General features: G+C 43.5%; 1 long non-coding RNA gene across 1 annotated transcript; it reads left to right on the forward strand.

Moving 5' to 3' along the window:
* Positions 1–321: 321 nt before the first annotated feature.
* Positions 322–7063, forward strand: LOC128346349 (uncharacterized). Its single transcript, XR_008316921.1, has 2 exons — positions 322–525; positions 6816–7063. It is a non-coding gene; the product is annotated as an uncharacterized LOC128346349 (long non-coding RNA).
* The last annotated feature ends 4033 nt before the right edge of the window (positions 7064–11096 follow it).

The following is an 11096-nucleotide window of genomic DNA, read 5'->3' on the forward strand; positions in this document are numbered from 1 at the left end:
TCACAACTAACTCAGTTCACTCTCCTTCTGATTACATCTGTCTCTTCCAAACTGCAAAAACTGTTGTTCTTTCATACGCACCATGGCTGGCTTGGCATCAGAGTTATGCCAAGTTGGGCATGGGCTTGACCACACCCAACATTGCCCAGGGCCACCCACTGCTAGGGACGAAATCACTGCGTGTGGGGAAATGTTGCTTTAATATGTCCAGCCAATAGGAGGCACTAGCATTTGCCTCATTGGAGGCAGAGTCCCTCCCTACTTCCTGCCTGTACTGCTTGTTAAACTTGTCTCTTCCTGTTACACAATAAAGTAGTCTTAGCCTATAATGGCTGCTTTCTTCTGAGCTCTCATGACATGGTGTCAGAAGTCTGAGTTTGAATCCACAAACTTTTGAAATGGCTCACTTTCCTATACCAGACGCTTTCAGCTTTGACAATCCTGCCACATGTCCAGAATGGAAAAAAAAGATTTGCTTGCTTCAGACTAGCTACAAAGCTCCACAAAGGAGAAGGCATTGGTCAAGTAAGTTCCCTTCTTTATGCCATGGGAAAGGAAACAAGCAGCATCTATACATCCTTTAGCTTTGCTGAAGAGGGTCAAAAGAATGACTAGGAGACTGTCTTGGCTAAATTTCCCATTTCATTCCAAAACGGAATGTGCTGTATGAGAGGGTTTGTTTTTATCAAGGGACACAGAAATCTGGGGGAAATATTGAGTCATTTGTTAGAGGGCTGTATGAACTCTCTGAGCACTGTGACTTTGCAGACAGGAAAGAAGAATATCTCAGAGACAGGCTTGTCCTTAAAATTCTGGATAAAGGGCTATCAGAGCAAATGCAACTTGCTGAAAATCTAACTCTTCATAAAGCCACTGAAATGGCAAGGCAGTCTGAATTAATAAAAGCACAGATCAGGGAGCAGAGGAAACCTGAAACCAGTTTGGAAGAAATCGTCTTTTCTCCATGAAACACTAACAGCAGAAAGAGTAACTGCTTTGGAAATGCAAATTTTAAGTCTGTAGCTGCAAGGGCCTAACAAAATAAACCCCAAGCAAAGCAGGCTGGCCATTTCAAAAGCACACTGCAGCAAAAAGGCATACACTCCTAGTTTGCATGTACAAGATGTGGGAGGATGCACAACATTAGAGGAATTTGTCCTGCTAGAGGAGCTCAGTGCAAGAAATGTTCAAAAATAGGGCACTTTGCAATTGTATGTCACACAGATGGTACAAGAAGTTACCACAGAAGTGGAGGATAAATTTCTCTTAGTTTTTTGCAAAGACACGGAACCGGTATGGAGGATTGATTTAATGATTAATGGCAAGACTGCAAATTTCAAAATAGATTCAGGTGTGGACATCTCAGTTATCTCAGAGTAGACCTATCCTCCTGTCCTGGAGAATCCTCCAGGATCCTCCCCCACTACACAGAGCAGAGACTTTTCTACGCAGCCCAAGAGGTCCCTTGGACTGTTTTGGATACTTTATAACACAAACCAGTCATAAAGGCAACCAATATGAGTTTTCTATGTATGTGATTAGAGCCCATTAATTGGACGATCTCCTCAGTCGTGGAGTAGCTACCAGAATGGGACTGATGAAAGCAGTGGGGGAAATAGAAGGACTGTCTGGGGACATTGGCCTACTCAAGGGAGACTTTGTGGACCTTGTCTTAAGACAGGATGCTAAGCCATATAACGCCCATGCTCCCCACAGGATTCCCATTCCCTTACTCCATAAAGTGGAAATAGAGCTGGAAAGGTTGAAGGCACATGGCATAATTAAAGAAATCACAGAGCCTACGCTATGGTGTGCTCCAGTGGTCCCAGTCACAAAGAAAAACTGAAAAATCCATATATGTGTAGATCTGAAAAGACCCAATGAAGCAGTTGTTAGAGAAAAATATGTACTCCCAGTGCTGGAAGATCTACTTCCAAAAGTGACTGGAGCCAACATATTTTCTAAATTGGATGCTTCAAGTGGCTTCTGGCAAATACCTCTGACAGATCAGAGTGTCAAACTAACAACATTTATAACACCCTTTGCAAGATTCTGTTTCCAGTGCTTGCCCTTCGGTATATCCAGTGCTCCTGAGATCTTCCAGAGGAAAATGTCAGAACTTCTTAGGGAGATAAAAGGGGTCATTGTTTTCATGGATGACATTTTAGTACATGGCACATCACTAGAAGAGCATGATAAACCCTTGTCCTATATCTGATCCAGGAGTCCGGGCTTAAACTAAACAAATGCATTTTCCGTCAAACTGAAATAGAGTTCTTAGGACAAGTGATTACAGAACAGGGTATGAAGCCATGCCCCGAGAACGTAAAAGCCATTAGAAACTTAAAAGCACCTACGAACGTCACTGTTGGAATGGTGACTTATCTCAGTCAATACCTGCAGGACCTCTCCACAGAGACACAGCCACTAAACCTGCTGCTGTGACATCACTGTGGGACAGATCAGGAGGCCTCCTTTATGAAAATAAAGGACATGATCTCAAATGCCCCAGTTTTGCATCTCTATGATCCTAACAAGCCTACAATGGTTTGTGCTGATGTAAGTAGTTATGTACTGGATGGTGTTCTACTCCAATTACACGGGTCAGAGTGGATGCCAGTCGCATTCTGCTCTAGTAGTCTTACAGAAACAAAACAATGTTATGCACAGATAGAGAAAGAATGCCAAGCGGGCATGCGAAACCTCCTACAGATATTTGTGTGGTCCACCATCCTTCAGACTGCTAACTGACCAGAAACCCTTGGTGACCCTAATCAAAGGGAAAGATTTAGATCAAGCACCACTGCAATGCCAACATCTTTTGATAAGAATGATGAAGTTCAACCCAATAGCTGAATATATTCCAGGGAAAAAGCTGGTACTTGCAGATGCCTTATCATGTAGTCCCATACAGCAGGAAAACTCCTATGACCTAGAGGAAGAAGTAAAAGCTTATGTTGTTGCAGTGCATATCTTCACAGAAATATCTGACAAGCGGCTTCTTCAGATCAAAACAGCTGCTCAACATGATCCAGAACTTCAAGAAGCCTTATAGTATATCAGAAATGGGCGGCCTGAATAGATCAATGACACTTCAGAGCTATCTAAGCAATACTTTGGTGAACGTGGCCAACTCAGTGAATCAGAGGGACTAATAACAAAAGGAAATCATATTGTGCCGCAAACAACGAGGAAAGAAATCCTAGACCTTATTCACCAAAGCCATCAGGACTTAACCAAATGCTGCGAGCATGCCAAGCAGACGGTATGGTAGCCCAGTATAGGAAATGACTTAAAGGCCATTTAAGGCCAATCATCTCGTAAGTGATGATTGCAGAAAGAATAAACTAACTCAATGAAAAGAGTTAGTTTAATTACCACACCCTTGCCTACTAGACCTTGGAAGAGACTTGCAGCAGACTTGTGTGAATGTCAAAGCCAACACTACTTGGTTTATCATAGACTATTTTTCCAGATATATTGAGATACTTTCCTTGTCCACTGTCACATGTTGCAGCATCATTACACAACTGAAGAACACCTTTGCCCATTTTGGCATCCCAGAAGAGCTTGTGACGGTCAATGCACCTCAGTTTACAGCAGTGGAATTCAAGCTCTTTTGCATGTCATAGTAACCATGTTACTATGAGTCCTCACTACCCTCAGGCAAATGGGGAAGCAGAGAGGGCAGTATAGACTGCTAAGAAAATGTTGTGACAGGATGATCCACATCTTGCTCTCCTGAGCTAAAAATCCACATCACTGATAGCTCCTGGATGTAACCCAGCAGAACTGTTAATGGGCAGACAAATCAGAACACCTGTTCCAACCCTAGAGAAAAATCTGGCTCCAGGGAGGCCTGATTTGCACAAAGTTGCATCTTCAGATTGCAAAGCCAAGGACAGCTATGGACATTTCTACAAAAGGCGACATTCAGTACAACCACTACCAAACTTAGAGCCTGGAAACAGAGTCTATATAAAACATGATGGAGAAAGGTCATGGCAGACTCCTGCTACAGTTGTAGGGAGGAGAGAAACACCCAGATCATATTCAGTCAAGACGGATAGTGGAACATTCAACAAAAATCATAGACATCCCCTTGTCATACCTGAGAATGTGCAACCTTCAGATGAAGAAACAGTACTTGCAACCCTAAGTTCCTCTATAGAGGCTATGCTGGGGCCAGCCACCAAAAATGACAATGATACTAGTACTCAATTGATATTTGTTTAGATGTGCTGTAATAATTAATTAATTAATTAAATTGTTGGTTTAAGAAAGGGGGGAGATGTGTGGAAATGTTGCTCTAATATGTCCAGCCAGTAGCTGGCACTAGCATTTGCGAGTAATGATCCTGGTCTCTTACTGTTACACAATAAAGTAGTCTTAGCCTAAAATGGCTGCCTTCCTCTGAGCTCTCATGACAACCCCCCTTTGCAATGGTTTTGGTGGTGCACGTTAGCTGACAAATTTGTGCTGCCACTTTCTTTTCTGCCAGGCATCCCTTCGCCTTCTTCAAATGGGAGCATCTCCCATAGGCCTCTGCATTCGCACAAAGCCTCTAAGAGACATTCCCACTAACTGATAGGGAGAACGGTGGAGAAACAGGAAAGGTCTCAGCTCACATAGCATTCCCTCCTCCTCTCTTCCCATCAACTAATGGGCTTTGAGAGAAAGCCTGTTGTCCAGTGGGAGGAGGGGGAGGAGTCACTGATGATGATGATGATGATGATGATGTATTACATTTATATCCCGCTCTTCCTCCAAGGTGCCCAGAGCGGTGTACTACATACTTGCGTTTCTTCTCACAACAACCCTGTGAAGTAGGTTAGGCTGAGGGAGAAGTGACTGGCCCAGAGTCACCCAGCAAGTCTCATGGCTGAATGGGGATTTGAACTCGGGTCTCCCCGGTCCTAGTCCAGCACTCTAACCACTACACCATGCTGGCTGAAGGCTGTGGCAGTGGTGGCAGCAGTTCCACCTTCTCCTCTTCATTCCCACCCTCTGAAGGTGGGAGGGAGAGAATTCACTTCTGCAACTGCCTGGTAAGCTGTGGGGTGGCATGCAGGGAACTAGAGCTTAGCCTTGTCCCACAGCCCAGTGTAACCTGGTCCTGAGCCACATCCCCCTTTTTAACATTTACTTGTATATCCTCCTCCAAGTAGCCAACCGGGCTGGGCTCACTTAACCTGGTTTTGCACGTGCATGTGAATAGTCTCATAGACTTCAATAGGACTTATCCCAGATAAATGTGCACAGCTTAGGCTCTGTGAAAGAAAAAGCTGCTTGGGTTAGCAGGAGAGGAGAGCTGGTCTTGTGGCAGCAAGCATGACTTATCCCCTTAGCTAAGCAGGGTCTGCTCTGGTTGCATATGAATGGGAGACTAGAAGTGTGAACACTGTAATATATTCCCCTTAGGGGATGGAGCCGCTCTTGGAAGAGCAGAAGGTCCCAAGTTCCCTCCCTGGTTTCTCCAAGATAGGGCTGAGAGAGATTCCTGCCTGCAACCTTGGAGAAGCCGCTGCCAGTCTGTGTAGACAATACTGAGCTAGATAGACCAAGGGTCTGACTCGGTATATGGCAGCTTCCTATGTTTGTATGTTCCAGTTTGGAGAATTTGTGGGCAAAAAAAGTGTTAAGCACCTCCACACAATCACCACTTCCTCTCTCCAAATTCCCCTTCTTGAATAAACCTTTATCCAACAGCAGCAAAAATAGCACTGAGCATTTGTACGTAATGTATAGTTAGCCCTAGTTAATAGACCCTTGTTAACGGAGCAAAGGTGCACTTTTAAAAGCGGTGGTTCTCTTGTTAGCAGGGGGAGAGCAACTGGCCCTATCCAAACCCAGCACCGCATCCCTTCAGTGGCTGTTGCTGGTGTCTGCCTTATGTTTCTTATTTTATTGTGAACTCTTTGGGGACAGGGAGCCATGTTTATTTATTATTTATTGTTCTGTGTAAACCACTTTGAGAACCGTGTTGGAAAACGGGAAATAAATATTTGTAGTAGTAGCAGTAGGGGCCAGAGGAGGATGGGGCCATAGTTCAGTGGTAGAGCATCTGCTTTGCCTGCAGAAGGTCTCAGGTTTAATCCCTGGCATCTCCAGATAGGGCTGAGAGAGACTTCTCCCTGAAACCTTGGAGAGCTGCTGCCAGTCAGTATAGACCATACTGAACTAGATGGACCAATGGTCTGACTCGGTATACGGCAGCTTCCTATGTTCCTAGGGCAATTACAATACTTCTTCAGTTCCTGGAAATACATCTTTAGATATTTCTCCAAATGTGCCTTTCACTTGACCAACTTTTGTGGGAGGACACAAGCGTTGAGGTTACCCAGAATTCTTTATTGGGCAAATCAGAGTTTAATGATTCTCAGATGAGGGTTAGAAAATTTGGAAGGGTAAGCATATTGTGAGGCAGATTCACTGGTAAGTGAAGAGGAATGGGTCAGATCAGAAGGAGAATCTAGGGTAGACGTTGGCATTGTCAGAGGAAGAGGAACGTGTTGAATAGTATGGCAAGCTGGGCATGAGAAATGGCATGGTTAGCTCTGGTGGTGAAGGGAAAGAGACAGGGGCGGATTAACCCTTTTGCTGCCTGTAGGCGGCCAAGGATTTTCCGTCCCCACTGCCACAGTGAGGAGTGTAGGGGTTGGTGGCAACTCAAAAGTAAGTTGATGGTGGAATCATCTACTTAGCTTGGTGGCCAATCAACAAATTATATAGGACCCCCACAGCACCAAAATGCTCAGGGCCTCTCTAAAGAATTATTAACACTAAAGAATGTTTGTTTGTTTTTGTTCTTCCAGTCAGAAATCTGCAGAACAAAGTGGACATTCTGGAATCCTGAGAGAGGAAAGGCTGTCAGCCAACTCCCTGACACGTCAGCTGGTGAACAGTGACCTGCTTTCCATTCCAGTCCAGATGCAAGATGTATGTTTGTTTGTTTAATTATTTTATTTTATTTTATTTTATTTATTTTATTTATATACCGCCCTTCCAAAAATAGCTCAGGGCGGTTTTATTTATTTATTTATTTATTTGACATATTTTTATACCGCCCAAAACTTACGTCTCTCAGCAGTTTACGAAATGAAAATAGAAAGTAAAACATTAGTAAAAACAAAAACAAATGGTTTACATCAATAAAAAATAAAAACAATTAAAAACAATAAAAAATTAAAATGTAAACTAAATCAATTAAACAATTAAAATCATTTAAACATTAAAATTATTAACATTAAAATCATTTAAAATGATTTTTTAAATGTTAAAATCATTTAACATTAAAAATTCAAACCATAAATCTACTTAAAACCCTGGATGAATAAATGTGTCTTCAGTGCCTTTTAAAAGTTGCCAGAGATGTTGCTTGGAAGAGGCAGATGGAGAAGTGTGGAAACCCTTTCCCCTCTTCCCAGCAAGAGATTCGGAATTTCTTTTGGGAGCACTTTTTTTTAGACGGTGTTATGAAACTGCATTTCTATATTCAGTTTTGTTCCTTATGCTGAAGTTGGAAGTATATTTTCTAATTCTGCCAAATCCACTAAATTGAGAGAGAGCTTAATTTTAATAAACGATACTTTCCCACTTCCCTTGGGTTGGCAACTTTTGGACTGGCCTCTGCTCATGTGCCTTCAACAGCTATTTATCTTCATGTTCTGAAAAGCTTCACTTGTTAATTCCTGAAGATCAGAGAGTATAAGGTCAGGTCAGGCCATTTTTCCTAGTCAGTTGGCAACCCTCATTCCTCCCTCTCTGTTACTTCCTCTCCAGAAACAAACAGGTTTTCTCACTTCCTGGGTTAGTCAATTACACATTCTATTTTTAATTCCTCAGAAAGTGACACGCTGGAATGCTAAAACCTTCAACTGAGTGAAAGCAAAAGCAAATACAGATGCACTTCAGAAAGCCCGACAGAATCCTTTGCTTTGTAAAGTTTACTTGGAAAACTGCAAACTGAAGAGCCTAATTTGTGCTGGGCAGAAACACAATTATCCCACCTTTAAGTTTGTTTTGAAAGAGAAAAGTATCCAGACCTTATTGCAAACAATTGAGGTTTTATATGAGCCTCAAAAGAGCTCAGTGACTTTAAAGACAGGCCACTGAAGTAGAAGGAAACATGACCATAAGGTTCAGGGGAGGGTGTGAGATGGGAAACCATGGTGCTGATTGTGTATGATGGATGTATGGTCAGGGAGATTTGACAGCCCTGGACCAGGTCTAATCATATACAGGAGCACATGCAAGGCCTGAGACACTGGCTGGAGACCCACATTCTCACTGCAGCGTGGACAGAGAACGCAGGGGCAATGCAAGACATTTTGCTGGGGCAAAAGGCAATACGATGCCCTCCCATCTGTTTGTGGGTCCTCAGCATTCTCAGGCTATGCTGCTGTGGCCATGGTGGTTATGCATGAGCACTGTGAGACTCTTGGCCAGGCAATGGTGGCAGGGCACCCCTAGTTCAGGTTGGGGAGTGGGGGTGGGAAAAGAAGAAGTGTGCCCCAGTGGGGGTGTGTGAGGAGGAGCAAATCGACACCAGGCTCCAACAGGCCAAGGAAAGGAGATGATGGCGGCACTTGTAGCGGGGGAGGCGGCAGGCAGTTGCTGTCACCTGCCTCCCCCGCCCAAACCCTAAGTGACCAACTCACCTTGACTCATGGAAGGGTCAACCCAAGAGAAAGGTGGACTCCCAGCCCAAAATGGCATTGGATCCCTCCCTCCCTCACGTCTGAATGTGCATCACAGTGCAGATTCAGGAATGGGGCCAAAAAGCTGCTACTGTCTTTTAACCAAAATACTAGAGGGAGCTCAACAAAAATAACAAACTTTAGATAATAATAATAAAATAACAATTGACAATAAAATTCTGGCATCCCAGGTCCTTGGGAAGGACTCAATGTCTGGATATAACAAACCAGTCAATAACATCTGTCTGACTGTGTGAATAAAGAATAATGATGATGATGAAGAAAGTTTATATGAGGCACAGTGTGAACTCGTAGATTTCATTGTCACAGGAAACTGTAAAGGGCTATGTTATTACTGTTCACAAAATAGCCATAAATCGTTACCAATCCAAGTACTAGACAAAGAACTGACCTCATTTTAATTGTCTCCTTTTAGACGGGTGAGAATGAAAGACAAGGTAGGAGTTCTTTTAAGCAGCCTGGTTTTGGGCCTGCTTGCAGCAAACCACCAGCAGCACAAGCAACGTTTGTGCAGGTGTGATACTGACCTGCAACTGTTTGGGCCACAATCCAACACACAAATAAGGGGCCTAAGCACACAGCTCTGTACTGAATTGTGGCCTCTGGATCTTGTAAGTACAGCTTTCTTGGAAAAGAGCCAGTGTTAACTCCCTAAACTTAACACTGGCTACAGTTAAAGGCAATGATAAATGTTCATGTTGTCTGTGAGTTCCAGGGTGAGGGCTTCCAGCTAGACAGGATATGGCCGGCCTTCCTCTGCTGAGCTGATCTTCAGATCAACTCCATCTGCGGCATCTCCCTTTCTAAGCCATGCACACACTGCCCCAGTTCTGTGCAGCTGGCAGATGCATAGGGAGGAGGAAAGAGAGCGCACACACACACACACACACACACACACACACACACACACCAGAGTTCAGTGGTGCAGTCACCAACCAATTACAAGACAAAAGAGGCTGGGATGGGGACATAAAGGGATTTTAATGGATTCTCGTAATACCAAGTGTTAATTAAGAGGAAGATAAAAGATTGGCTGGTTGGCATCCTCAGGGGCATTGCAAGCTTTTCTAGGACTCTGTTTAACTCCCTTGTTGAATTATCCTCCCTTTCATCTTCTCAGCACTCTTACCACCCCTCAGTACACTTGTGCATTCATCCGATGATCCAGTTACCACACACATCAACAAAGGAGGGCCTCCCACCCCACCCTGTTTTCATTTGCAGCACCAAAGGATTGCTGCACCAGAAAAACATACTGGAGGTACAAAGAAGGGCCAACGTGTCCACCCCATAAGGCGTGGACACTATCACCACCACCATCACCATCATCTTATTATTATTGTTATTTATACAGTGCTTTTCAACAAAAACAACAAAAGGTCCTCAAAGCGGTTAACACCGAAAAAGAAATAAGATGGTTCCCTGTCCCAAAACGGCTCACAGTCTAAAAATAAATAAATAAGCCCAACATTCATGGTTATGAACTGGAGGGATGCTTTGCTTGTGCTGGATAGGGATGGTTGCTCTTCCCTTGCTAAACAGAAAGAAGTCACCACTTTAAATGATGCCTCTTTGCTCAGTTAGCAGGGTTCATGTGTTAGATTTCAGAAAGAAAAATAAGGGTATATCTCAAATTAATGCTCCCTTCCTAAATAGAGATGGAAGTGAGCCCACAGGGGCTCGTTAGTGTGTGTGTGTGTGTGTGTGTGTATTCCTTATTTATTTATTTATGTATTTACTGGTGGATGATAATCATGAAAAGCCGTCTGAGCATGTGAAAGCACCTTTCCATCAAGCTGCTGTTGAAATCCAGTGGGGATGACAAGCGTGGGAGTGAGCTACTTGTCTGGGAAGGTGCTTGCCCCACTTCACTCGCCCCCTTCTGGTGCCACCTATAGCACCAAATGATTTTACTACTCCTTTACTCAACCCAAATATACTGGAGGCAGGGGACAGATCATAAGTTATGGATCAGAAAAGTATATTTGAGATGTCACAGGAGTTTTGAGAATTCATGTCAAAATAGTTTACAAGCATCTTATTGAAAAATCTGAGCTTCCACCCTCTGGAAAATTGCCTATTAACATGTCTCCTCACTACCCCAGAGAATTATGAAAAGCCTTAAAGCTTGTTTCATTCAGGAGTCATGTTGCTCTTTCCTTAGGTGGGGCAGTAGCTTTTCTTGTAAAAACTTTCCCCATGTAGGACATTGCTAGGCTTATTAATAAAACTGGAGCCTCCCTTAAGGGAATCTGCAAAGCCTGAAAGCAAAATAGGGTATTTGAAGACTAGAAGGAACTTTGACCACCAAAAAGCAATTTGAGTTGCTCACACATGGTAGGAGAGCTGGCCTTGTGGTAGCAAGCATGAATTGTC

Source organism: Hemicordylus capensis, chromosome 2 (assembly GCF_027244095.1).
Source record: "Hemicordylus capensis ecotype Gifberg chromosome 2, rHemCap1.1.pri, whole genome shotgun sequence".
Lineage (NCBI taxonomy): Eukaryota > Metazoa > Chordata > Lepidosauria > Squamata > Cordylidae > Hemicordylus > Hemicordylus capensis.